The sequence below is a fragment of the Heteronotia binoei genome, chromosome 6, assembly GCF_032191835.1.
Source record: "Heteronotia binoei isolate CCM8104 ecotype False Entrance Well chromosome 6, APGP_CSIRO_Hbin_v1, whole genome shotgun sequence".
Taxonomy (NCBI): Eukaryota; Metazoa; Chordata; class Lepidosauria; order Squamata; family Gekkonidae; genus Heteronotia; species Heteronotia binoei.
In genome coordinates this window covers 75,862,538-75,887,865 of record NC_083228.1, presented here as the reverse complement: position 1 = coordinate 75,887,865, position 25,328 = coordinate 75,862,538, and the positions used below count along the sequence as shown (strand labels likewise).

The following is a 25,328-nucleotide window of genomic DNA, read 5'->3' as shown; positions in this document are numbered from 1 at the left end:
TCTGGAGAAAATGGCTGATTTGAAGGTTGGACTCTGTGGTATTGCACCATGCCGAGGCACATCCCTTCTCCAAGCTCCGCCCTCTCCTGGATTCACACCCAATGTCTCCAGGTATTTTCCAACACAGAACTGGCAACCCTAGCTGGTACAGAATGGCCAAAGTGGTTAGTCTTTTAATTAGCCCCTCCCCCATCCCAAGAGACTGCAGCAGTAAGCAGCAAAAGCTGCTTTCATTCCTGCATAAAATAAAAAATCTAAATGCAAAACTGCTAATGCCAGCAGTCAAAACAACAATAAAGTCAAAGAAAAGATATTCTGGAAGGCACAACTGACTCAGAACATAACAGCTCAGCTACTGACTAGAACCAACCACAAGGAACATATCACTACAATTTGCTGGTTAGCATCTAGGTACAAGTCAAGCTGCTCCTTTTTTTACTATTACAATACAATCCTAAACAGAGTTAATTCAACTGAAGTCAAGGGACTTAGAATGATGTAATCCTGTTTAGGACTCCTTTGTTAAAATCATAAACAGCCTGAGATTAAGATATCTCATGGAACAACTCCACCTACATGAACCCTCTTGTGTGGCTGAACTTTTCACAGGATTGTTGTCGGTGCCACAGCATGAGAGTCTGGGTAGCCCACAAGATGAAAGATAGCATGGAGAGTCTGCCTCTACAAGAGCATGAAACAGATCAAGGTTTGTCTCTTGGGAACCATTGAGGTAGGTGCACACTCCTTAAGGTACACACATCAAACAAGAAGCATCCGTCCATTTCATACTGTTATTGAGTATAGACCAGCACCACTCAACACCAAATATTTTTAAAAGATGAAAACAAGTTGTGCACTGCTCCTTAAAGAGTAGCACTGAAGCTCAAATTGTACCTATTTTTGCATGTACAGTGCTTAGCATTGGGAGAATAGAGGGAAAGCATGGGAAAAGGGCACATGGCCACAAGCTATACTAGAGGAACAAGCTGCTTTTACCACCATCCCCCACAAAAGTAATTCTAATGCAACACAGAGATCAGCTTTAATTTAGATAGGGAAATGGACAAATTTTGGTACTTTCTGTAGTAAATGGCAAGTTTGTAGACTATATATTCAAGAATTTTTTCTCTTCTCCCAAGTCCAAGCAATCAGCATCAGCCCTTCTCTTACTCAGTAATTCACCTTATGAAAAAATTCAGCAGCCTGAACAAACACCAGATGGAGGAACACTCCACCCATAGCACATCACACACACTCTGACCAAAAGACTCATGTGACAGGATGGAATCCATCATGTGCCAGTCATGTGGTTACACAGCACATTAAAGCACAGTAAATGTTTAACCCTTCACAACCTGGCACAGTCAGTCCAGCCAGCCCCATGAGCCTGGCTAGCATAGTACAATAAGCTTTGTTAGCACCATAGAGCAGAACTGGAAGCAGGAGGAAAAGCACAGCCCTCAAATATTTCTGCTGTACAACAAAAGCAGAACATCATCACAAACAATTGCCAAAGAAAGAAACTTTGAGTCCAGTGGCACCTTTAAGATCAACAAGCACACAAAAGTTTGGCCTTAAAGGAGTCACTGGACTCCTTGAGCAGTGCACTCAGACTTCATTCTATTGCTTCAGACCAACACAGCTACCCACTTGAACCAATTGCCAAAGAAGTCATGGTAGATAAAAAACAAAACACAAATTAACATTTAGCCTGCTTTAGCTTTAGAATTCATACATTCGTACTACCAGTGTGATTTCCCCCAATTTTATAACATTGTAATATCTTTGTCCCCTAATAAGAGAGGTTTTTCTGTGCAAACTAAACTACCCTATGGTCATTCCTCCATGATATGTCCCTGTTAGTGTGCATTCTATGTTTAAAAAACTAAATATAAAAAGTGAACATTCTATGTAATGAATAAATATGAAAAGTTTTCTGTAACTCTTCTAAGCTATTCGGTTGGTTTCTCCAGTTGGTTGCTGTGATTTTGCCCATATCATATTATCACCATTGTTTTGTTTTGTTTTGCTTTGTTTTTCCAAAATGGGGGGAATGTTTAAATTTCCACAAATTGGTGAGGAGCTGCCACACCATCATGGCTGCAAAGTGAGGTGGCTATCGAGAAGGAGCTGTGTGTGACAGGCCTCAAGAGATGGTCTTGTATGTTGGATAGAACACAAATTTTAGAGTTTAAATTAGAACCCCTTATAATGAAAACTAGACAAGTAATTAGAAAAAAGCTAAAGTTGTCTTCATGGATCAAAAAATGCGGGGAAAGCCTGCAATTAAAGTACAAAGCCTGTATGGCTCTTACCGGAGGATGTGGACAGGATCCTGGCTGCAGTGAAGCTTACCACTTGCGCCCCCTGGATTCCTGTCCATCCTGGCTGTTGAAAGCCAGTCGAGATGGTATCAAGGATTCTCTGGGTGATATTGTCAACTTGTCCCTTTCAACATGGACCTTCCCAGAGAAATTGAAGGAGGCAGCGGTTCGTCTGCTTTTGAAAAAACCATCATTAGACCCTGGGGTCTTGGCCAACTACCGCCCAGTTTCGAATTTACCGTTTCTGGGTAAGGTAGTTGAGAAAGCGATGGTGGAGCAGTTACAGGTTTTACTGAATGATACATCCACCTTGGACCCATTCCAGTTCAGTTTTTGCCCGGGCCATGGGACGGAGACTGTCCTAGTCGTTCTCACAGATGACTTAAGATGGCATCTGGATCAAGGTGGGTCAGCGCTGCTGATACTTCTTGATCTGTCAGCAGCATTTGACACGGTCAATTATGACCTTATGACCCACCGCCTCACCGTTGCCGGAGTTCGGGGGGGTGGCCTTACAATGGTTTTCCTCCCTTCTCCAGTGGCAGGGACAAAGGGTGGTGCTTGGCGAGCAGACTTCCTTATGGCAGCCACTTGTATGTGGAGTGCCGCAGGGAGCCATTCTCTCGCCAATATTATTTAACATCTATATACACCCCATTGCCCAGATTGCCCGAAGTTTTAGGCTGGGTTGCCACCAGTACGCTGATGACATCCAGCTCTATCTGTTGATGGGTGGCCAGCCAGTTGCCACCCCTGACCAGTTGTCTGAGGCATTGGGAGCCGTGGCTGGGTGGTTACAACAGAGCCGGCTGAAGCTGAATCCAGCTAAGACGAAGGTCCTCTACCTGAGTCGGGGTGGGGTGGGTATGGGCATCGAGCTCCCAGCTTTGGACAGTACCACATTGATGCCAGCCCAAAAGGTGAGGAGCTTGGGAGTGACCTTGGATGCCTCCCTTTCCGTGGAGGCCCAGATCACGATGGTTGCCAGGTCTGCCTTTTGTTATCTTCGGCAGATCAGGCAGCTAGCACCATATCTATCCCTCCAGGACCTGGCTACAGTGATCCATGTAATGGTCACTTCCAGACTAGACTACTGTAACTCGCTCTACGCTGGCTTACCCTTGAGACTGATCCAAAAACTGCAGTGGGTACAGAATGCGGCGGCTCGCCTGCTGACTGCACCACCTTTACGGGTGGGCATTCGACCAGCGCTCCGCAGTCTGCATTGGCTGCCCATCGAGTACTGGATCCGCTTCAAGGTTCTAGTGCTAACATTTAAAGCCTTACGCGGCCTGGGACCAACATACCTGTGGGGCTGTCTCTTTTCATATATGCCCAGGAGGTCACCAGTCCAAGAGACACCCACCTCGCCTCAACTAGGCCCAGGGCTTTTTCGGTCTTGGCCCCAACCTGGTGGAATCAGCTCCCGATTGAGATCCGGGCCCTATCTGGCTTATTAGCCTTCCATAGGGCCTGTAAAACGGAGCTGTTCCGCCAGGCTTTTAGCTGAGGCTGCGGGTGTCTATTCTTGATCTGGTTGGCCTCCCCAGCACGATGTGAGATGGCTAGGCTGGGCAATATGTGATGTCATGGTAATCTGAGTGCTGTTGAGTTGTCTGTTTTAAAATGTTTTTATTGTATTTTATTGTTTTATTATGTGTTGTACTCCGCCCTGAGCCCTACAGGGAATGGGAGAAATAGAAATTTACTAAAATAAATAAATACGAAAATATCCCAAGAGAGGTAGGATAGCTAGCCTAGGATTTAAGATGCAACTCCCTGGCCTGTTTCTCCAGGTCTTTATCCTATGAGTTATGCTGTTTTTATTCTTTATTATTTTCTCTATTTGCATTACAAGTGTAGCGTTGCCTATCCCCAGCTGGAGGCAGGGGATCTTCTGATTAGGAGCCTCTCCCCCCACTTCAGGGCCATCGGAAAGTGAGGGGGGTTGAATGTCCACTGGGCACTTCATTATACCCTATGGAGATGGGTCCTCATAAGGTATAATGGAGAATCAATCGGTGGGTATCTCTGGGTGGCTGTTTTTTGAGGTAGAGGCACCAAATGTTCAGCATAGCATCTGGTGCCTCTCCTCAAAAAACCCACCATGTTCCAAAAACATTGGACCAGGGGGTGTAATTCTATGAGCCCTCAAAGAAGGTACCCCATCCTCCATTATTTCCAATGAAGGGAAAGTATTTAAAAGGAGTGTAGTCTCCTTCAATGTGATGGCCAGAACTCTCTTTGGCATTCAATTGTGCTTCATAACCTTGATCCTGGCTCCACCCACCCCCCCCAAAGTCCCCTGGCCCTACCCCCAAAGTCCCCAGGTATATCCTGAGTTGTACCCGGCAATCCTACTTTATAGAGAAACATTACAAAAGAAAGATAATCATAATAATGATTGGAAGTGATTACTTTAATCAGTAGGATAAAGTATATCTATAAAGCCATAGCTTTCCAATAGGAAAAAAATTAAATTGGTTTATGCAATGGATGGAGCGTACAGCAAGTAGATGGAGGGGTACGGAGTAGAACATCTGGACACAGAAAAGGACCTGTAAGTCCGGTTCTAGCATATAGCTGGGCCCATTCTCCTGCCTGTTAAGAAAATATGTCATAAACTGCTTGCTTTAATATTAATTTAAAGGATACATCTCATTAGTGCATTTTTTTGTCTTGAACTAGAATTTGGGACTTCTTGCTGTAAAAATGGAGGGTAGTGTGCAGAATATTTCCAGCCTTGGCACACAGAGATAAACATAAACAGACTTCTGTCTCAAGTTCAACATGTGCCAAGGTGCCTGGATCCTTACTTCCACTGTACTTACTAATGCCTGGATTTCAGCCCTGCTTTCTCAGCTGTAAGGAAACCACAAGCTAAGCACCACAAAGCCGAACTAGAGAAACAGCCACTCAACAGACCTCCCTCACATGCACTAGTTGGGCCTGTTCTCAGGAAAGCTCAGCCCACAAAATAAACACACTCATCTACAAATCCACCAGGACTTACTGGTAAGGTCATCTGAGCGCTGAATGACATAGATACCCCTTGCAACATGGACAGCAAACAGCACCACTAACCCCTTGAGGCAGAAGGCAAGTTTGGAGCAAAGAATGGTTCCACTCTAAGACTTGCTGCTTCCAGAAACGCACATTCCTTTGCTTCATGTTGTCCGTCTAAGGATTTTCTTAAATAAAACAGAGACACGGAAGCAAGCCCTCTTGGCAGGCAACAAGCTGCCAGATGGGGTGGGAGGAGGTAGAACATTTTTGCACAAGTCCCAGTGATTGCAGCTTTTGCCAGCCAGACAGGAAGGGCTTAGAATCACAGACTGCAACTGCTCAACTAGTGAGCACTCGGACACCAAAAGGCTGCATCTAAGGCTCACTGACCCCAAGTATAACATTTCCTTTACCCTCAAAGGGAAAAATGCTTAAGTAGGAATCACTTTGGGGGGCATGAAGGTTGCATAAACAGTAATACCATTCACCCTACCCCACAAGGAAAGTAAAAGTATTATAAAACAGACACTAGCTAGAAAAACAGAAAACATAAGCATCAGTTCAAAGATCTGCCACCTACTCCCTGTACAGCCTTTGGCAATTCTCTCAAAGAATGCTGACAAGATCATTTGAATCTTGTGTGATCACACACTGATCAGAGGAAAGGTTCAGAGCACAAGAAGCCTTATGGCAAACTTTCCCAACAAACTCCAAAGTAAAACCTCCTCTTTCTGCAGCCAAATTCAGGCTCAGCTTCTACTGGTACAGTTAGATGGGCTTTAGGTATCTTCTAAAGTGAGTTTTTATTTAAAGACTAGTCTGATGAATCACGAGTGGACAGAACAGGTCAAGCTAGACAAGACCTGAAGGCAGAGATCTGTGATTTAGACCTTTTAAGAAGTTTATTAGCAGCCCCACACTGCTTGGGGGAAGGGTCATTGGAGAAGGGAGTGTTTAATCCTTTTGGCTTCCATGATTTAAAGAGCAACTCTAAAACTGCCATTAGCTCAGCAAGACAGATACAGTACTATGACTATAAAACACCATGACTGCATTAAACTATACAAGAACCTGGAAATTGAGGGATACCTCCTTCATTGGCACTATATAATATGACCCTTAGCATATCCCCGTGGCACAAAGTGTTAAAGCTGCAATACTGCAGTCTTAAGTTCTGTTCACAACCTGAGTTCAATCCCTGGTGGAAGCTGGGTTTTCAGGTGGCCGGCTTGAGGTTGACTCAGCCTTCCATCCTTCTGAGGTCGGTAAAATGAGTATCCAGCTTGCTGGGGGGTGGGGAATGTAGATGACTGGGGAAGGCAATGGAAAACCACCCTTTAAAAAGTCTGCCGTGAAAAAGTTGTGAAAGCAACATCACCCCAGAGTCGGAAACAACTGGTGTTTGCACAGGGGACCTTTCCTTTCCTAGCATATCCACTTAACTCTGAGTCACACTGTTGGAGTGCATTTGCATACATTTTAAAAAATTCTTGATTGTTATATTTGCATCACCTGTTTTCCTTCTGTAATAATCCTGGATGTTTTTAATGTATAGAATGATGTTTATAATGTATGTTACACAGGAACATCACTAGGAAAAACATGTCCTTTTTTATCCCAGACTTGTAGCAATAGAGCAATTAACAGGCAGCTTTTATTACCTTTCATTGGTTTCCCACATAAATGCTATCTAGACCAAATGTTCTTTCAATTTGTTAATTACACTGTTTTGCCATTGGATTCTAACTTTGTATCACTTTGTATGCTTAACCACTGCCCACCAGCTATAAAATATCTCTGCTCACTGTACCCCATTCCATTGTCTGAAGACGTATGCATCCATATAAAAGCTTACATTCTGAATAAAGCATTGTTGGTCATAAAGGTGCTACTGGATATCTACTTTGTTCTATTGCTTCAGACCAACATGGCTGCCCACCTGGATCAATCCTGGCCTACAGTTGCATTGAGAATTATTCTTGGTTTGCCCCCAGTGTACAAACCAAGGCTGCTTCCATGTTAATGTTTTGCTCTGCCTTAGCTTCCTTAACATAGCAGTTTTCAGGAGCATCCAAACTGTGTCCTCTTTTCAACCTGTTTTCTTCTCCTTTGCTGCAATCTTTTATGACATATCACAGTAAAATGCCTCTGCGCATCATGTGGACAGGAAGGTATGCCTTTTTATGGCTTCTATCCCTTAAAAAGACTTGTAAAGCCTTCCAGTGGTATGGTGGGGGGGAACTGAAAAGGACTGAGGCATGGAAAGTAAAAGAAAAATCATCATGTAGATGCTCTCTTGCCACTGGGGCCCAGCTACTGGTCACCCTGCTGCTGGCCTCCTTTTTTTCTCAGAGGAAGAAGTTTCAACATTAATCTCTAATTGGACACAGTCACAATTGCTGTGACCAGTCACAAGTATAGCCAAGACAGGAATAGGGAGTCTGGTTTATGCTAGGATATGCTGAAACCAGAGCTTTTTTGTAGCAGGAATTCCTTTGCCTATTAGGCCGCACCCCCCTGATGTAGCCAATCCTTCAAGAGCTTACAGGGCTCTTCGTTCAGGGCCTCCTGTAAGCTCCAGGAGGACTGGCTATATCAGGGGGTGTAGCCTAATATGCAAAGGAGTTCCTGCTACAAAAAAAAGCCCTGGAACGACTCCAAATAATTGAAAGGAACACAGCAACACTGCCATGCCCCACTGCTAGTCATGACCAGCGAGTTCTGGAGTGGAACATACTGGCTCAGGGGGAGGAGTCAAAGGGGTGGCTGACCTCTCCCCAGCATTGGTGTGAATTGTGCCACTGAACATTCTTAGAGGGAACTGTGGCCACATAGTCTCTTGCAATGTGAACAGAGATCGATTCTACATTTATAAAGTATGCTCTACCTTGAAGAATCTTGAGGACCCAGAAATATACAATCTCCACTCTAACAGAACATTTAAAGAAAGGATGCCAATCTGCATTTGTGGCTAACCCCTTTAGCGAGAGACATTGTCTATGCGGGTCAAGCTCACCAGATTCCATCTAGCATATTTTATTGAACTGCCAACTGTATGCTAATCTCCGGAAGGTTCTGTTAGATAGTCTTTCCTTGCCGTCCTACATTCAAGAAAATAGGATTGATTGCCGTTTCCTGTTAAATGACAACATAATCGATATCACAAAAACTGTTGCCAAATTCTTGACTGAAATTGTTAAAAATTATTCTAAGCAGGTTTTATTGTGATCTTAATCTTAGTTTAGCCTTTTATGCTTTGAACAGACATATCTGATTGTTGTTTGGTTGGCAAGTCCTTGTATATCTCTTTTCGTTATGCCAATAAAGGTGTGATTGGATTGGATTGGATTGGATATGGGGAAACGTGTTGATTGTACAGAATGCATGGTAGAACCCACTGACACTGGCATTGCAAGCTGTGGTAGTTGGCTGTGTGTGTGTTTGTGTGTGCACCTGTGCAAAGTCAGCTGCAACTTCACCTGCTTTTTAAAAAAAATGTTACAGCCCAATTTTCAAATCTCTGCTCTGCTAAGATCTTTGAATAGTCTCTCTCTGTGACCAGTTTCGCACTCACCTTACTCCACTCTCACGTTCATCTTCTCAGCGCGGCTTCCTTCTGATTTCCCATTATCTGTCCTGGGGCTGCAGCAAGGATCAGCGTTTTTGCACAGCAAACAGAAACTGCTAAAAACCAGTTTCTGTTTGCTGTGCGAAAACGCCAACACTTGCTGCAGCCCCGGGGCAGATAGTGTGAAATCGGAAGGAAGCTGCGCTGAGAAGACAAACGTGAGAACGGCATAAGATGAGTGGAAAATCGGTCTGTGTCTATGTCTAATCTGCCTGATAGGGATTGTTGTACTATTAAATGATGAGGTACAGAGTTGTAACTTGCCTTGAATCACAGGGAGAGGGCAAGAAAGAATTCTTTAAGAAATATAGTATGGTGGAGAGGTGGCAGAATCTTTTTGAACTTCTCATACCTCAAGTAGGTGTTTAGTAAGGTGTCATGTCAATTTTCTCATTCCAAATTAATTTATTATGTACACCTCTCCTTTCTTCCCAATGGGGACCCAAAGCAGCTCACATAGTTTTCCTTCATTTTATCCTCACCACAACCTTGTGAGGTAGGCTAGACAGAGAGCATGTGGCTGGTTCAAAGGCACCCAAAGAACTTCCATGGCACAGCTTGGGATATGAACCTGGGTCTCCCACATCTCAGTATGACACTCTAAGCCACTAGGCCACGCTGGCTTCCTTTAATGTTCAGATTCACATCTGTTCTCCACACCTCCATTTTATCCTCACAATGACAACCCTGTGAGGTAGGCTAGGCTTAGCGCATGGAACTGACCCAAGGTCACCCATGTCGAAGGTGAGGATTTGAACCTGGGTCTCCCAGATCCCAGTCTTAACACAAGGCAACATTGGCTGTCCACATGGTCAATTTCCCTGTCTTTCTCCAGCACCTGCTTCTTTTCCACAAGATGCTTTCTCATGCCCCTCCCAGTACCCCCCCAGCCTGCTCATTTTGCCTGGACCCCATCCCAAGAGAGTGCCCTTCCTGACACATCACCCATTTTCCAACAACCTGTCCAACTTCCTTGCATGTTGCCACTCTTGTCCATACACAAATCACAGTTACCTTAAACAAGGTGTTAAGAACCTATGATTAAGGTTTAAACTATCTAGCAGAGCAGTCTTCCTTCCCTTCCCTGCTTTCCATGCTTTCCATGCTTGCCAAGGCCCTCTCAGAGCTTCTTAACCACATCATTCAGGCCCCACTGAGGTCACTCCTTCACCCTTCTACACCCCTGGATGGCAGGAGAGGGAAGCCCAGCCAGGCTTGCTGTGTATGCAGGGAGCCAATGGCACACCTCAGCGCTGCCTCCTCCCACTGATCAGTTTTGAGAGGGCATGTCAGCCAGGTTTGCTATGTGTGGGGGAAGCCGATGGCTCCCTGCAGGTGCAGCTCTGCACTGCTTCTTCCCATTGCACAGTTTAAAATGGATGGAAGGAGAGGGCAGCCCAGCCAGAAGTTGTTCCTTTTTTGCAGTGATCTGAGACTAGTGATAGTCTTATAATACTAGACTTGGATTGCTTGTAAAAAAAAATGTTGAGCCACAAGAGGCACTCTGATGAATGACAGAAGGTACAGTGGGTGGAATGATCTGGACCTGAACATGAGAGTAGCCTATCAGGACCAGGAAGGGGCAGAGTGGAATTCAAGGAAATTTGTATGCTTTTGAAAATACTTTCATCTTGGAAACAAAACAAGGGGCAAATCAGCACAAAAACACTCTCAGAAAACCAAGGGAAACAGCAAACGGAAAATAAACTGAGCGCTGAAGGGAGCAAAAACAATGCAGAATTACGAAGTAAAACCAACAGACAAGCACAGTGAAGGCAAAGCAAAACATCCATGCATAATAGGCCTGTGTTAGACATCACAGATGGTGAAGTTCAGGGGTCGTTTTGTAGAAAAATAGGTGGCAGAGCTCATCCAGGATTGTTATGCAGCTGCACCTACTATTCAATGGACAAGGTGGGAAAGAGGAGGTGGAACTCACAGAAAGGTTCCTGTGAGCTCCCACTGAATCTGAGGCCTGGTGAAGTTAAATGGTAAAGCCAAACGGGCAGCCGTGTTGGTCTGAAGCAGCTGAACAAAGAAGGAGTCAAATTGCACCTTTAAGACCAACCAATTTTTATTTAGAACGTAAGCTTTCGTGTGCTCTTAAGCACAATTCATCAGACGAGGAATCCAGCACATTGAGCAAAGCCATACATAGCTGAGCAGAGACATACATAGCTGGTAGGCAGTGGCTCAGCTATGTATGGCTTTGCTCACTGTGCTGGATTCTTCATCTGATGAAGTGTGCTTAACAGCACACGAAAGTTTACGTTTTAAATAAAAATTGGTTGGGCTTAAAGGTGCAATTTGACTCCTGTTTTATTTAAATGGTAAAGGTTTTTCACCAATCTGTAAAAGCTTCACTTCTAGAGTCTTCTTTTAAAGAACAGCTTCTCCTCCCTGCTTTATTCATGGCTCTCAGATTTCCCAGTATTGTGTGATGGGGGGGGGGGGGGCGGGTTGAAGATTCAAAAGAAGAAATTTGCAGCCTTGTAATTGGTATGTGTGTAACCCCTAGCTAGGAATGGAATGAGGCAAAAAGGTGTGGAGTCTCTAGATATAGAGATGTGTGGAAAACAGAGAAGGGAAGCAAAACTGCCCTGCTAGAGAGCTTAAACCTTAATCATAGGCTCTTAACACCTTGTTTAAGATAACTGATTTATGTATGGAAACTGGCAAGAGAGAGAGACTTTTGTTCTAAACTGTATTTTTAGAATTATTGTTTCAGGGCTGTGTTATTTAATGAGATGATCTTGGAAGTTCCTGGACAGAGGATTCAGCTGGAGACTTTTTGGGCTACCAACAAGAGGAAAGAGATGGACTTTGAAGGTGGCAAGCTGCGAAGGAGGGTAAAGTTAATTGTTTGGACTTTAAAAGATCACAGTTCTATTGTGTTACTAAGATCTATGCTTTTGTTACATGATATGATGTTAAGTGAAAAGTAAAAATATTTCATTCTCTTTTAATTATTGCAAGATTCATTCCAAATTCTGCCCCAAAGAACCCAAAAACTGAAATTACATATGCACCTATGCACAAAACAGAGGAACCATTTTTTAAAATAAAACAAAATCAATTTGAGAAAAGAACACATGAAGAGAATGTTAATGTTATATATAATAAGGACTTGCTTAATTCCACACCACCACCATCTAAATCTGTAACCAAGCAGCAGTGATAAAATGCTACAGCAATGTATCAATGAATGGGCAGAACATCTTTATCCCACCATAACAAAACAAGTCAGTAACTAGAAATGAAGCAACAGCCATGATGGAACATTATGAAACCACCCATAGTCATCTGTACCACAGATTTAGCACATATTTAAAAAGCAAGCAAACTTCACCATGCTTCCAACATGGCAAACTATGTTTATTATCCCCTCTTTTATTCCCAGTGGGGACTCAAAATGCTTTACAACATTATCCCTTCAACATCCCTGTGAGGCAGGTTAGGCTGACAGTGTGTCACTGGCCCAGAGGCACCTAATTGTATCTGTTCCCTGAATTTCCCAGGAGCCTGTAAATGTAGGGACTATAGCTGCAACCCACTACACAAAAAATAAAAAGGAACATATGGCAACTCTTCACTTTGCTTTACTAATCCATTATTTTATCATCAAAGAACTAGAGCTAGCATATGGCTCTTCATAGTAACCTAATAACCCTGTTGCCCTAACATGGGATTTACCAGCTTTGGACCATGTCTATAGTATGATAATCTAGCCAGTTGTTGAGCAACTGCGATCAAGTGCTCAGTGACTGGTGGTAATTTCTAAAGGCAGAATTGCTGGACCACAGTTACAGTAGAGCCATACTCTCTTTCACATCTTCGCTCTTAAAGTATGTAATGCTGCTACCAGAAATTTAATTCCAAACACTTTATTTAACGTTCCCCACTGAATTGTGTCCAAGCTCTGAGGCTTTTTTGTTGGACTACATGGCCCTAAGGATGAGACTCTTCCTATATTTTAAAATCATAGGACTCCAGGTTAATATAAAACAAAATTAAAATTTGTACAATAAGCATATTGTTTTCAAGATGTTTATAACTTAATTCTTCAGTGAATAATAATAACTTCTGACTGAGGTATCAGTCTTCCACTTCACACACTCCTCACTCTCAAATCCTTTCTCTTCCAAACTCAACTTTCTGACAGCTTCTGTCTCTCACTCTTGTACTCTGACAATATTAGGTTTTGGCTCTCTATCTAGCCCCTAATATGTCCTCTAAAGTATTCTAATTTTCTTCTCTAGAATCTTAATGTCTTTCACAGCACTAGTATGGGATTCTAATCAGAAAACTGCTTCTCAGACTGTAGACCACAGCTGACTGTTAACTGCTGTCACTCTGCTGAGAATTCACTGCGCTCTCTCTCTCTCTCTCTCTCTCTCTCTCTCTCTCTCTCTCTCTCTCTCTCTCTCCACACATACTTCTTAGCTCCACCCACACTCTCTCAGTCACCAACCAATCATCTCACTCACTCATTCCCGCTCTTTCCCCCTCCTTTCTCTACTTTCTCTACTGCAATTTACCAACAATTAAGGGAACACACGGATATAAATTCAAATCATTACACCCTCTGATTTGGAATAATAATATGTCAAGCATTTGTGTAGGATTTGCAAGTGTTCAGAGCACTTCACACTTCTTTTTTTAATCTTTATGAGACTCTTGTAAGATAATTCTGTTCTCAGTGTATTTCTCACAATCCTGTACAGCAAATCAATGGTGAGGAAAGTGCACTTCCCACAACCTAAGAAGCACCATCTTTATCATCTCACATGTCTCCAGGTTGAGCCTAACACTGTTTCTCGGGTTCAGCCTCAATTAAATCCCAGTTCAGATTAAACCTTGTCAACTTTTCCTACAAAAATGATTCCAGACGCAGGAGCTGTGTTACTCTGTAACAGCACAAATTAACAGGAGACTAGGCACCTCAAAGACTAACAAAATGTTATTCCAAAATAAACATTCACAAATTATAGCACACTTCTTCATATGAAGCATAGTCGGGCTTCACTACAAGGACATGTGCACAGGAAGGGAAATGAACTGCAAGGTCAAAAGGCCATGAAATTCAGGGTAAAATGTGATTATATAAATTCAAGAAAAGTGCCTAGAGTAATCACAACAGCAGTAACTGGTCATTATTTTTTGCTAAACTAGAAAAACGGAAGTGGCTGTGGAACCTAGATTTTATCGAAATCAATAGTGCCTGTTTAAATTATGGTAAGAAAGTGTCCGATGTACTAACCTGATTTTAAATTCCAGCAGCAGGGTAGAAAACTTCCTGGTAATGTTTTGTGCATCACACTGAGTACCATGACACAGGAAAGGTGGGATATAAATATGCATACCCAAATTATGGAATTCCCTCTCCAGAAAGATTCATCTGTCCTCCCTCTCTATCATTGTTTTCTGCCAGTGAGTGGAGACATCTTTATTTCATTTAGCGATCCCTCACTGATCCTCCTTCCTGTGTATGTGTTTTAATCATGTTATGTGTTTTAATTTTTAGGTGTTTTGTTCCACTGTTGTTTTTAACTGTTGTTACAGACTCGAGGCAGATTTCAGAATATAAAAATAATGCCACTAACAATTATACCATGCAGATTCCTTGCCTTGAGAAAAGCCACAGCATGCTGTGGGTGGAGGCTGTTGATTTGGATACGGATTATGCTACAGAGCTGATTGCCTTGGGGAAGGGCAAACATAGAAGGAAACCCATAGGACAAGAGACAGATAGTTCATCCCAAAGTATAGTTAAAATGTTATTTATTGTCGCACAGTTCACAGTCAAGTGAGAATGTACAAAACTTTAAACAAGGGGCAATACAGAACTCTAACCCACAACTGGGTAAGCCTGTGATTCAGCTTCCATCAAACTGGGACTTACATCCAGACAGTCTGTTCTAAAGCAGATGAAATTCATTGGCTGAAGCACCAGGGGATTCAAAGTAGTTGTGGAAAAGGCTTTTTTAGCAGCACAGTAAAGTATCAGTGCACATTTAGAGCACAGTGTAGCACTTGTCTTACTGTTTCACAGAAGGAGTCTTAGTCAATGGGTAGCAGGGGAAACTGCCCCATGCTGGGAAACTGCCTCATGCTCCAAAGTGGGGAGGGGAAGAAGATGAAGAACAGGCTTCTGCCACCACTCACATCGAACCCATCTGGGTCTCAGGCATCTGGCTTCTAGTAGAGGCCACTCATGTCTGTCCAATCCAGAACTTGGGTGGCTGGCTTCTACCAGTGGCAGCTTCTGCCCACCTCACACAGGTTGAGAGCTACCATTTGCTTGGCCTTCATAGTGCGCTACCAGCATTAGGTGACCATGATTCTGGCCCCATCCTGGAGTTTTGCCCAGGGCCTCAAAATCTGTCTGACTTTGCTGCAGCTTCTGGCCTCACTATAAATTTTGATAAATCCCTTCTACATCCCATCTCCTTATCCTCTGCTTCCAGTGCCTTCATCAAAAAACACTATAGGTACAAATGGGTCACAAAATCTTGGAAACACCTTGGAGTTCATATCCCTCTAAATTTCGATACCCTCTCTTCCATCAACCGGACGGAGATCTCTGATTCTATCAACTCCCTTTTAACTCTCTCTGGCGAAAAATTTCTCACTCTGTTGGAACGCATCTATCTAGTCAAATCTCTGGTCTTGCCTAAGATAGTGTTTTATCTACGCGCTGTCCCTTTGTGTATCCCAGCCCCCTTGCTACGTAAATGGCAGACTCAAGTGAATGAATTTGTATGGCAACATCGAAAGCCAAGGCTTAATTTTGCGTCCTGCAGACGACCTACTTCGACGGGAGGGCTGGCAGTCCCTGACATCTCAAGGTACCATGATGCTATCATCCTTACTACCCTAATAAAATATTACAGGCCGTCATATGTGGCGGATTGGAAGTTCATTGAAAATTCTTATCTTAAGACTTCTTCCTTCCAGGAAGAGCTTTGGGGTGTCTTCAGGCGTGTCAAACCTTCCCTTTCCTCAAATCCCTTTTTAGCTTCTCTTCTACAAATTTGGCACAAACACTGCAACCTATTAGCCCCTCCAACATCCCCCTTAGCCACGTTTCTCGGCCAACCCTGGTTTACCCCAGGTCGGTATAAAAACTCTTTCATAAAATGGAGACGGCTGAGGCTGACTCGCTTTGTTGATGTCCTGTCTGAAGGGGTATTAAAAGATAAAGTGACCTTAGAGGCAAACTCTGACATCCGACTTCCATGGTTTGAATACCTGCAACTCAAGCATTTACTGGATACTCACCTCTTTAGTCCTCCCTTGCGAATCCTTCTTGGTGATTTTGAAAAACTTCTATTCAGCGATTCAACCCCAATTAAAGGCTTGATATCGAGAATTTACAAATTATTACTCCACTCCATTGACATGAAACCACACTCCTATCAAGGGGCCTGGCACCGAGATCTGGGTATTGAACTAGCCAAAGAGCAATGGCTGGCCATCTGGAACTCCACCATATATAAAACAAAAGCAATGAATGTACAACTTCAAGCCATTAAAGTTCTCACACGTTGGTATAAGACCCCGGTACAGTTATCACACTCCTGCTCAATTTCTCCCCTTTGTTTTAAGAACTGCGGTCAGAGAGGCACATTTTTTCACTCCTGGTGGCTATGCCCCATCATAAATAATTTCTGGAGACTAATCTACCAAGAAGTACATGACCTCACCTCATTTTCTCCCCCATTCACGCCGGAATATGCTCTCCTGAATCATACAGGCACTTCGCGTATTCCTACACAAACAGAGGATTTAATTTCACATATGTTTGTGGCGGCCAAAGTTGCAATCGCCTCGGTTTGGAAACAGCAAAATCCTCCATCAAGGCAGGCATGGTGGCTAAAGCTGTGGGACTACTTTGTCTTAGATAAACTCACTCATGATTTAGATCCTCGTAACACCTCCCAATCTGCTTCTCTGGACTTTGTGTGTAAATGGCGTCCCTTTATTGACAAGGTCTCAAAGGACAGCAAAAATCCTAATGACCCATATCATGCTATACTGATGTCATGTCAACTGTTGTTGTAACCTGTATTTTAATAACTAACTTTGTTTATATCCATCTTCCCGCTGTTTATGGGTACATATTACACATCTGCCGATGCATTTTCATACTTGTATCTTGAACTTTATATTAATAAAGCTTTTTATTATTTAAAAAAAACAAAAAAAACCAAAATCACTATGTTCCTAATATTTTAGCATACAACCCAATTTGCTGTAGGAATAGGTATGATCTGAGTCTGACTATAGGTACACAATCCAAGCTGCTAAAGTCAGTCATGACAAGGTAGAGGCCTTCTGGAAACAAAATCCTAGTTGACTGCTTGCTGCTACTGCTGCCATTTCTATGGAAGTATGCAGTTCTCTACATGATGCTTCTGCTTCAGTTTGAGATTAAAACCTGCTTATCTAATTTATTTGCAGAGTACATCATGCGAAATGCTGGCCTGGATGAAGCAGAAGCTGGAAATAAGATTGCCAGGAAAAACATCAACAACCTCAGATATGCAGATGATACCACTCTAATGGCAGAAAGTGAGGAGGACCTAAAGAACCTCTTGTTGAGGAGAGTACAAAAGTAGGCTTGAAAGTCAACTTCAAAAAACCTAAGATCATGGCATCTGGCCCCATCACACCTTAGCCAATAGAAGGGGAAGACATGGAAGTAGTGACAGACTTCACATTTCTGGGATCCAAGATCACTGCAGATGGTGACTATAGCCATGAAATTAAAAGATGTTTGCTCCTTGGGAGGACAGCTATGGCGAACCTGGGCAGTATAATAAAAAGTAGAGACATCACCCTGCCAACAAAAGTCCGCATAGTCAAAGCGATGGTATTCCCAGTAGTAATGTATGGCTGTGAGAGCTGGACCATAAGGAAGGCTGAGTGCAGAAGAATAGATGCTTTTGAGCTGTGGTGCTGGAGAAGAATCTTGAGAGTCCCTTAGACTGCAAGAAGATCAAATCAGTCAGTCCTATGGGAAATCAACCCAGACTGTTCCCTGGAAGATCAGATGCTGAAGTTGAAGCTCAAATATTTTGTCCACCAAATGAGAAAGGAGCACTCAATGGAGAAGATCCTGATGCTGGGAGAAGAAGAAGGGGACGGCAAAAGATGAGATGGCTGGACAATGTTACTCATGTAACAAACACGAATTTGAGCAGACTTCGGAGGATGGTGGAAGACAGGAGAGCCTGGCATGACTTTGTCCAGGGGGTCGCAAAGAGTCGGATTCGATTGTGTGACCGAACAGCAACATTTGCAAGCCTCTCCTCCACTGAAACACAGGGATGTTGTGAAACTGGACTTCAGAACTGTGCAAGTGTTTTCAGTTGCCATTTACAATCCTCTCACCCCTCAGCTGCTACTTTCACAGGACCTTTTCAATACCACAAGACAAAGTTAGAATGCTCTTCTCTGTAGGGTTGGGGGCAGGGATCCCCCAGTTTGGAGGCCCTCCCCCCTCTTCAGGAGTATCAGAAAGTGGGAGGGGGAAGAGAAATGTCTGCTGGGCACTCCATTGTACCCTATGGAGACCAATTCCTATAAGGTATAATGCAGAATTTATCTTTGAGTATCTGGGTAGAGGTACCAAATTTTCAGCATAGCATCCAGTGCCTCTCCTCAAAACACCTCCCAAGTTTCAAAAAGATTGGACCAGAGGGTCCAATTCTATGAGCCCCAAAAGAAAGTACCCCTAGCCTGCATTATTTCCAAATGAAGAGAAGGCATTTAAAAGATGTGCAGTGCGGTCCCTCTAAATGTGATGGCCAGAACTCCATTCGGAGTTCAATCGTGCTTGTCACATCCTTGTTCCTGGCTCCACCCCCAGATATTTCTTGAGTTGGACTTGGCAACCTTACTTCTATGACTGGCAGCATCTCTCCAGTTTCTCAGGTTTTCCACATCAGCTACTAACTGATCCTTTTTTTCCCTCCGTAATCTGGAGATGCTGGGAATCTTGACTCTGGGACCTTTTGCATGCAGTTCAAATGAAAAGAAGAGATTGGATTTATACCCCACCCTTCACTCAGAGTCTCAGAGCAGCTTACAGTTTCCTTTCCCTTCCTCTCTCCACAATAGACACCCTGTGGAGTTGCTGAGGCTGAGAGAGCTCTTTCAAGAACTGCTCTTGAGAGGGCAGCATTTTCAATAACTGTGACTGACCCCAGGTCACTTAACAGGTGTATGTGGAGGAGTGGGGAACCAAACCCAGTTCTCCCAGATTAGAATCCCCACTCCTAACCACTACATCAAACTGGCTCTATCAGTGAACCACAGCCCAAATCCACCCAGTTCAGCAATCATGAGCCATTTCCTGAAGGGGATATTTCTTTTCACTTTTGTGCAGCAAAGGTTACTTCTGCTAGCAAATTTGGCTGGGAATGATGATCCCAGCATGTATGCTCCTTCAGAAACTGACAAGACCAGCTTGGTTTATTCACTATGTTTATATCCTGCCTTTCCATGTAAGTTGGTACATGGAGTACACAGGCATCCCAGGAGGCTTCCCATCCAGGTACTGATTAGGCACAAATGAGCTAATTTAAGCAGGATTGTGTCATGTACCCTCCAGTCATATCCTGGGACTTCCCCCTACAGCAATTCCATTAGAAAACAACATTCAGTAGTCCATCAAAATGTGTAACAAAAACATCTGGATCCTAAGTGCCCATACCCAACCATGGGCACTCCAGACACCTGAAATATTTGATAATGGTTTGTGGGAAATTTGCCTCTGGCCATTCTACCATTAGGAGCCCCATGGCGCAGAGTGGTAAAGCTGAAGTACTGGTGTCTGAGCTATCTGCTCATGACCTGAATTCAATCCCAGTGGAAGCCCAGTTCAAGTAACCGGCTCAAGGTTGACTCAGCCTTCCATCCTTTCAAGGTCAGTAAAATGAGCACCCAGCTTGCTGGGGGGAAAGTGTAGATGACTGGGGAAGGCAATGGCAAACCACTCCATTAAAAAAAGTCTGCCGTGAAAACATCGTGATGCGATGTCCCCCAGAGTCGGAAACAACAGGTGCTTGCACGGGGGACTACCTTTACCTTTTTATTCTACTATTACAAAGGCTCATCCTGGAGACGTTTTTGCTCCAGTTTCCACAAACATCCTGGTATGCCATTAGTAAGGAAAAACAGAGTTCAAATTCACCCAGCATGTCGACACCTAAGCCAGGTTACAGTTACAGTATAGCCAGATGACACCATCCTGGTTCTATTCAACTGGAAATCCATTTTAAATGTGAATGAAAGGTTGTTCCTATCAAAACACGCTGTGTAAACAGTGCACTAGACTGAAGAAAAGCCATTTGATATAAAATGTTAAGAAACTTAATTTGGTAACTTTTTTGTTTAGCAGCAACAGTCATTTGGAAGACTGGAGGTGGCTCCCTGGATTTGGTGCTCCTGCATTCCTCCAGTCCTGACAGCAAGACTGATCTGGCAGAGACACAATAGCTAGCTTACTAGAATTGGCCCACTGGCATCACACACAGCAGTGGCCAAATGTGAACCAGGAGCTAGTCAAGCTGGCAGACAACCCCCTGCCAAAATGTAAGATATATCTCCACCCCTGAATAAGCTATGCATACCAATTTTTTCCACCCTCTAACTGCTGTACATCTAACAAGGAAACTACTGAGGTATGAATACTCACAGCAATTGAAGAGGCAGCAAAACTTTATTCTGTTCACTGTTAAATAGGAGGCGTGGTGCCCATCGCAAAATTTCCCCTACGGAAGTATATCCTGCCAAGTCTAGCCTTTGGTTAAGCTGAGGAGCTTCTCAGTTTTCATGAGATCTAATTCTCTGTACTAAGGCAGAGACTTTCTGTCCTTTCCCCAAAGAAGACTGTTTAAAGGAACAGGACACAAACAGGCTGCAGGAAAGAGCAAAACTGTCTTTCTGATGAACCCTTACCTGATTAGAGAGAGCAGCAAAGCAGCTGAGCCTGTTCCTGCCCAGCAGACAAGAGAGCGAGGCTGTGTCTGGCTGCGTCTGGAGTTTTGCACAGACCACGTGCACATTTGGGCATGTACTAAAATAGCTGCCAGACTTGGAGGAAAACAAACTTCACTTAAAGGGGAAAGTGGTAGCATTTTCCATAGAGTTGCAACAAACCAATGAAGGGTGTGAACCTACATTGCAGGATTCTTTTTGGCTACAAATGCCACAGGATAATAGGTAGGACATGCTATTTCTAGCCTGACATAAGAGAACAAAAAAAGAACAAAAAAAAGCAGGAAATAATAAGCCCTCCTTTCACAAAGAAACCTTAGTGTTAATAACTGCTTTTTTGCAGCTTACTCATCTGTGTCTGACCAGTTTATTTAGTGAGAAGACTATCCAGGGTGCTCTACCAAAGATGTTTGTCCCCAGAATGGAGACAAATTCAGAGGAAGCCATCTTGTGGAACCCAGCACTTGGAGTAAGCAATTTGGCTCTGGGACTGCGCACAAAGAACAGAAGCCAAAAAAAAGTATGAGGCATTTAGATATGAACAAGACATAAAAATTAACTTAATTATGATACCAAGATAATTGGCAAAACAGAGTGTGTAAATCTGAGTTCTTGATTCATAAACTACCTAAAGTGAAGATCAGAAAGTCTTCACAGTTATCGTATTTCTTCACAGTCTTCCACTGCTCTTGGGAGGAATGGATATATCACCACCTCCCTCTGCTAGAGAAAGCTGATGAGCCAAACCCACAAACTAACTTCATAAGGATTACCCAAAGCATAAGGCAGAACAGAGAGCATCAGTTACACCCCAGGCCAGAGGGTAGTGTTTGTGCTCAAATGCTTCAGCAAAAAAATTCTACACAATTTTTAAAATCAGAAGTAGCAAACCCTGCAACCAAAATAAATGATGCACGCATATCAGATCTATTTGTGTATGTTTGTGCAGAAACTTCATTTTGGTTGCACAAAGGCCCAGATGTCAGTGCTATTCCCAGTTGTTATTGTAGTATATGAGAAAACCTTATACGTGTACAGGATTGATGCAGCCTAGAAATAGCCTCTTCATAAAACTTCAAACATCAGTTAATAATTCTGAAAGATTATGAAGATATTTCAGTAAGAATCAGATATGGATCAGTCCGTTTCAATTCATCCTTTTGCCAGTTAATCAAAGGATATAAACACATAAAAGATATACACAAAATTTTTAACACATGAGCAGAACAGATCACTGCCCAAAGTAAGTTGATCCTACAAGACTTCATTGACTACGCTAAAGCCTTTGATTGTGTGGATCACAACAAACTATGACAAATCCTTAAAGAGATGGGAGTACCAGACCACCTCACATGTCTCCTGAGAAACCTATATAAGGGTCAAGAAGCAACTGTCAGAATGAGATATGGAGCAACTGATTGGTTTAGAATAGGAAAGGGAGTTCGACAAGGATGTATATTGTTACCCTGCTTATTTAATTTATATGCAGAGTACATCATGTGGAATCCTGACCTGGATGAAACACAAACTGTAATTAAGATTACCGGGAAAAACATCAACAACCTCAGATATGCAGATGATACCACTCTAATGGCAGAAAGTGAGGAGGACCTAAAGAACCTCTTGTTGAGGGTGAAAGAGGAGAGCACAAAAGTAGGCTTGAAACTCAACATCAAAAAAACTAAGATCATGGCATCCGGCCCTATCACACCTTGGCCAATAGAAGGGGAAGACGTGGAAGTAGTGACAGACTTCACATTTCTGGGATCCAAAATCACTGCAGATGGTGACTGTAGCCATGAAATTAAAAGATGTTTGCTCCTTGGGAGGACAGCTATGGCGAACCTGGGCAGTATAATAAAAAGTAGAAACATCACCTGCCAACAAAAGTCTGTATAGTCAAAGTGATGGTATTCCCAGTAGTAATGTATGGCTGTGAGAGTTAGACCATAAGGAAGGCCAAGTGCAGAAGAATAGATGCTTTTGAGCTATGGTGCTGGAGAAGAATCTTGAGAGTCCCTTGGACTGCAAGAAGATCAAATCAGACAGCCCTAAGGGAAATCAACCCTGACTGTTCCCTGGATGGTCAGATGCTGAAGCTGAAGTTCAAATACTTTGGCCACCAAATGAGAAGGGAGCACTCACTGGAAAATACCCTGATGCTGGGAAAGACAGAAAGCAAAAAAAGAAGGGGACGGCAAAAGATGAGATGGCTGGACAGCATTACTGATGTAACAAACACTAATTTGAGCAGACTTCGGAGGATGGTGGAAGACAGGAGGGCCTGGCATGACTTTGTTCATGGGGTCACAAAGGTCGTTTTCGCACTCACCTTCCGCCGGCGTGACCCCCCTCTTCACCGCGCAGGATCTGCGCGGATTTCGCACTAAACGCTGCGGAGCAGCCAGAAAAGCCGGAAGCTCCCGGCACAAAAGCCGCTCAAACTGAAACCGCCAAAAAGCAGTTTGGCGTTTGCGCGGCTTTTGCGACGGGAGCTTCCGGCTTTTCTGGCTGCTCCGCAGCGTTTAGTGCGAAATCCACGCAGATCCTGCGCGGTGAAGAGGGGGGTCGCGCTGGCGGAAGGTGAGTGCGAAAACGACCAAAGAGTGTGCGACTGAACAACAAAAACAGGACTAGAGCCAGGACTTAAATGCAGAGAAAGAGTCACCTACCCATTGCTTTCAATGAGTCTTCTTACTTTGCTCTTCAACCCCACTGACTTCAGTGGGACATAAGCACATCAGTTTTTCTCCAAAATATATACCATTTTCTTTCACTGTCTAGATAATGCTTTGGCTCATCCATTTGATAAATCACCTATTTCCCTCAGTTCTGCCCTGCATGACTCAGATAGCAATAATTATTTGTTACCCACAGATTTCCCTGGTGGCTTTTGTCTCAAACCCTGCTTCTCCTATCTCTGTCATTCATAAAGTCTGATAACATGCTCCTGATAAAACTCCATCCAGCCCCCAGTATTGTTGTTGCCCAAGATAAAAAAGAACACCCTTGTTATAGACATTAAACTGAGTTATGACCTACATTCAACATTGCCCATGTTGAGATCCTGAAATCCTCTCTGTATTAGGTACTTGACAGTAAAGTCTGACAACTGAGAGCAACACCAATGGCATACAGGGTGAGGTGGAGAAATAATAATAATAATAATAATAATAATAATAATAATAATAATAATAATAAGAAGAAGAAGAAGAAGAAGAAGAAGAAGAAGAAGAAGAAGAAGAAGAAGAAGAAGAAGAAGAAGAAGAAGAAGAAGAAGAAGAAGAAGTTTTATTTGTATCCCACCCTCCCCGCCTAGGCGGCTCAGGGTGGCTAACAACCTTTTATACATGTACAATAATAGATAAAAACTTTAAATTCAACAATAAAAGCATTTAAACATTATAAAAACCAGTTAATAATTAAAAATACATAATTTCTGGCTGTGGCTTCCATCCTATGCAATTTTCAAATGTAGCAGAGAAAATTGCTACCCTCAAGTGTGGGAGGCTATCCCCTGCTCCAAGGCCATGGCAGACAGACCAAGTCACAAAGAACAGGTGCCAACTCAAAATTCTCCCCTCCTACACAAACAGTAAAGCCAAAGACTTAAGAAGGGACAATGCCAAACTTGCTTGCCTACTTGGTGGGGAGGGGAATGAACTTTTCTTGAGCACAACGGCTCATCATCCCTCCCAGAAGCTCCTGGGGCAGTCTAACAGCAGAAGTCTGCTACATGCCTCAGTGCACCACAAACGAGAGCAAGAAAATTCATGTTCCCTGCATCATACAGAGAAAGATTTGGGAGGAAGAGGCCCTCAACTAATGGAACCTCATATCCCTTTACCACACATATGGGAATCATCAGTTCCAGCAAACAACTTCCCTCAGACACAGTAACCTAAGAGGCAGGCTCCAGTGACACAGCAGATATGTTGTTCCTATGGCAGGACGCAGTGACTAAACACCAAACTGCTTAATGCAAGGAAATTCCATAGGAACAACAACATAAACTGATTAACTCACATCCATTTAACAAGAAGCAGAACAAGGGTTATCCCTAAGGCCAGAATTATGCCTTCATTTACCATACAAATATTTCCATTTTCTCCTACATGTAGACCATCCAGACTGCAGTTCATGCCAGGCATGTAGGGGACAAAGTGCACCAAACAAGATACATGCAAGGACAATTGATGAATGTTTTCCCACTGCACTGTTCTTGTTCCTTTTTATTAATTCCTCCCATAATCAACCTCAACTGTTACGGTTAGGCCAGTTATCACTGGAAGAAACCATCTGTGCACGTTAACTCCATCAAAAGGTGTGGCCATATCTGCCTGCAATCTATTTAAATTTGGGAG

The 25,328-nt window shown here is 43.2% G+C and overlaps 1 protein-coding gene across 3 annotated transcripts in view; it reads right to left on the bottom strand.

Moving 5' to 3' along the window:
- Positions 1 to 25,328, bottom strand: part of LZTS2 (leucine zipper tumor suppressor 2) — a 98,509-nt gene that overhangs the window by 63,538 nt on the left and 9,643 nt on the right. The window contains exon 1 of one of the 3 annotated variants that reach the window (XM_060241784.1): positions 20,926 to 21,114. The exons of 1 other annotated variant lie outside the window; for it this stretch is intronic. The gene's annotated coding sequence lies outside the window, so the exon portion shown is untranslated. Of the gene's footprint in view, positions 1 to 20,925; positions 21,115 to 25,328 lie in introns of those variants that run through there. One more of the 3 variants, XM_060241786.1, reaches the window with a different exon arrangement.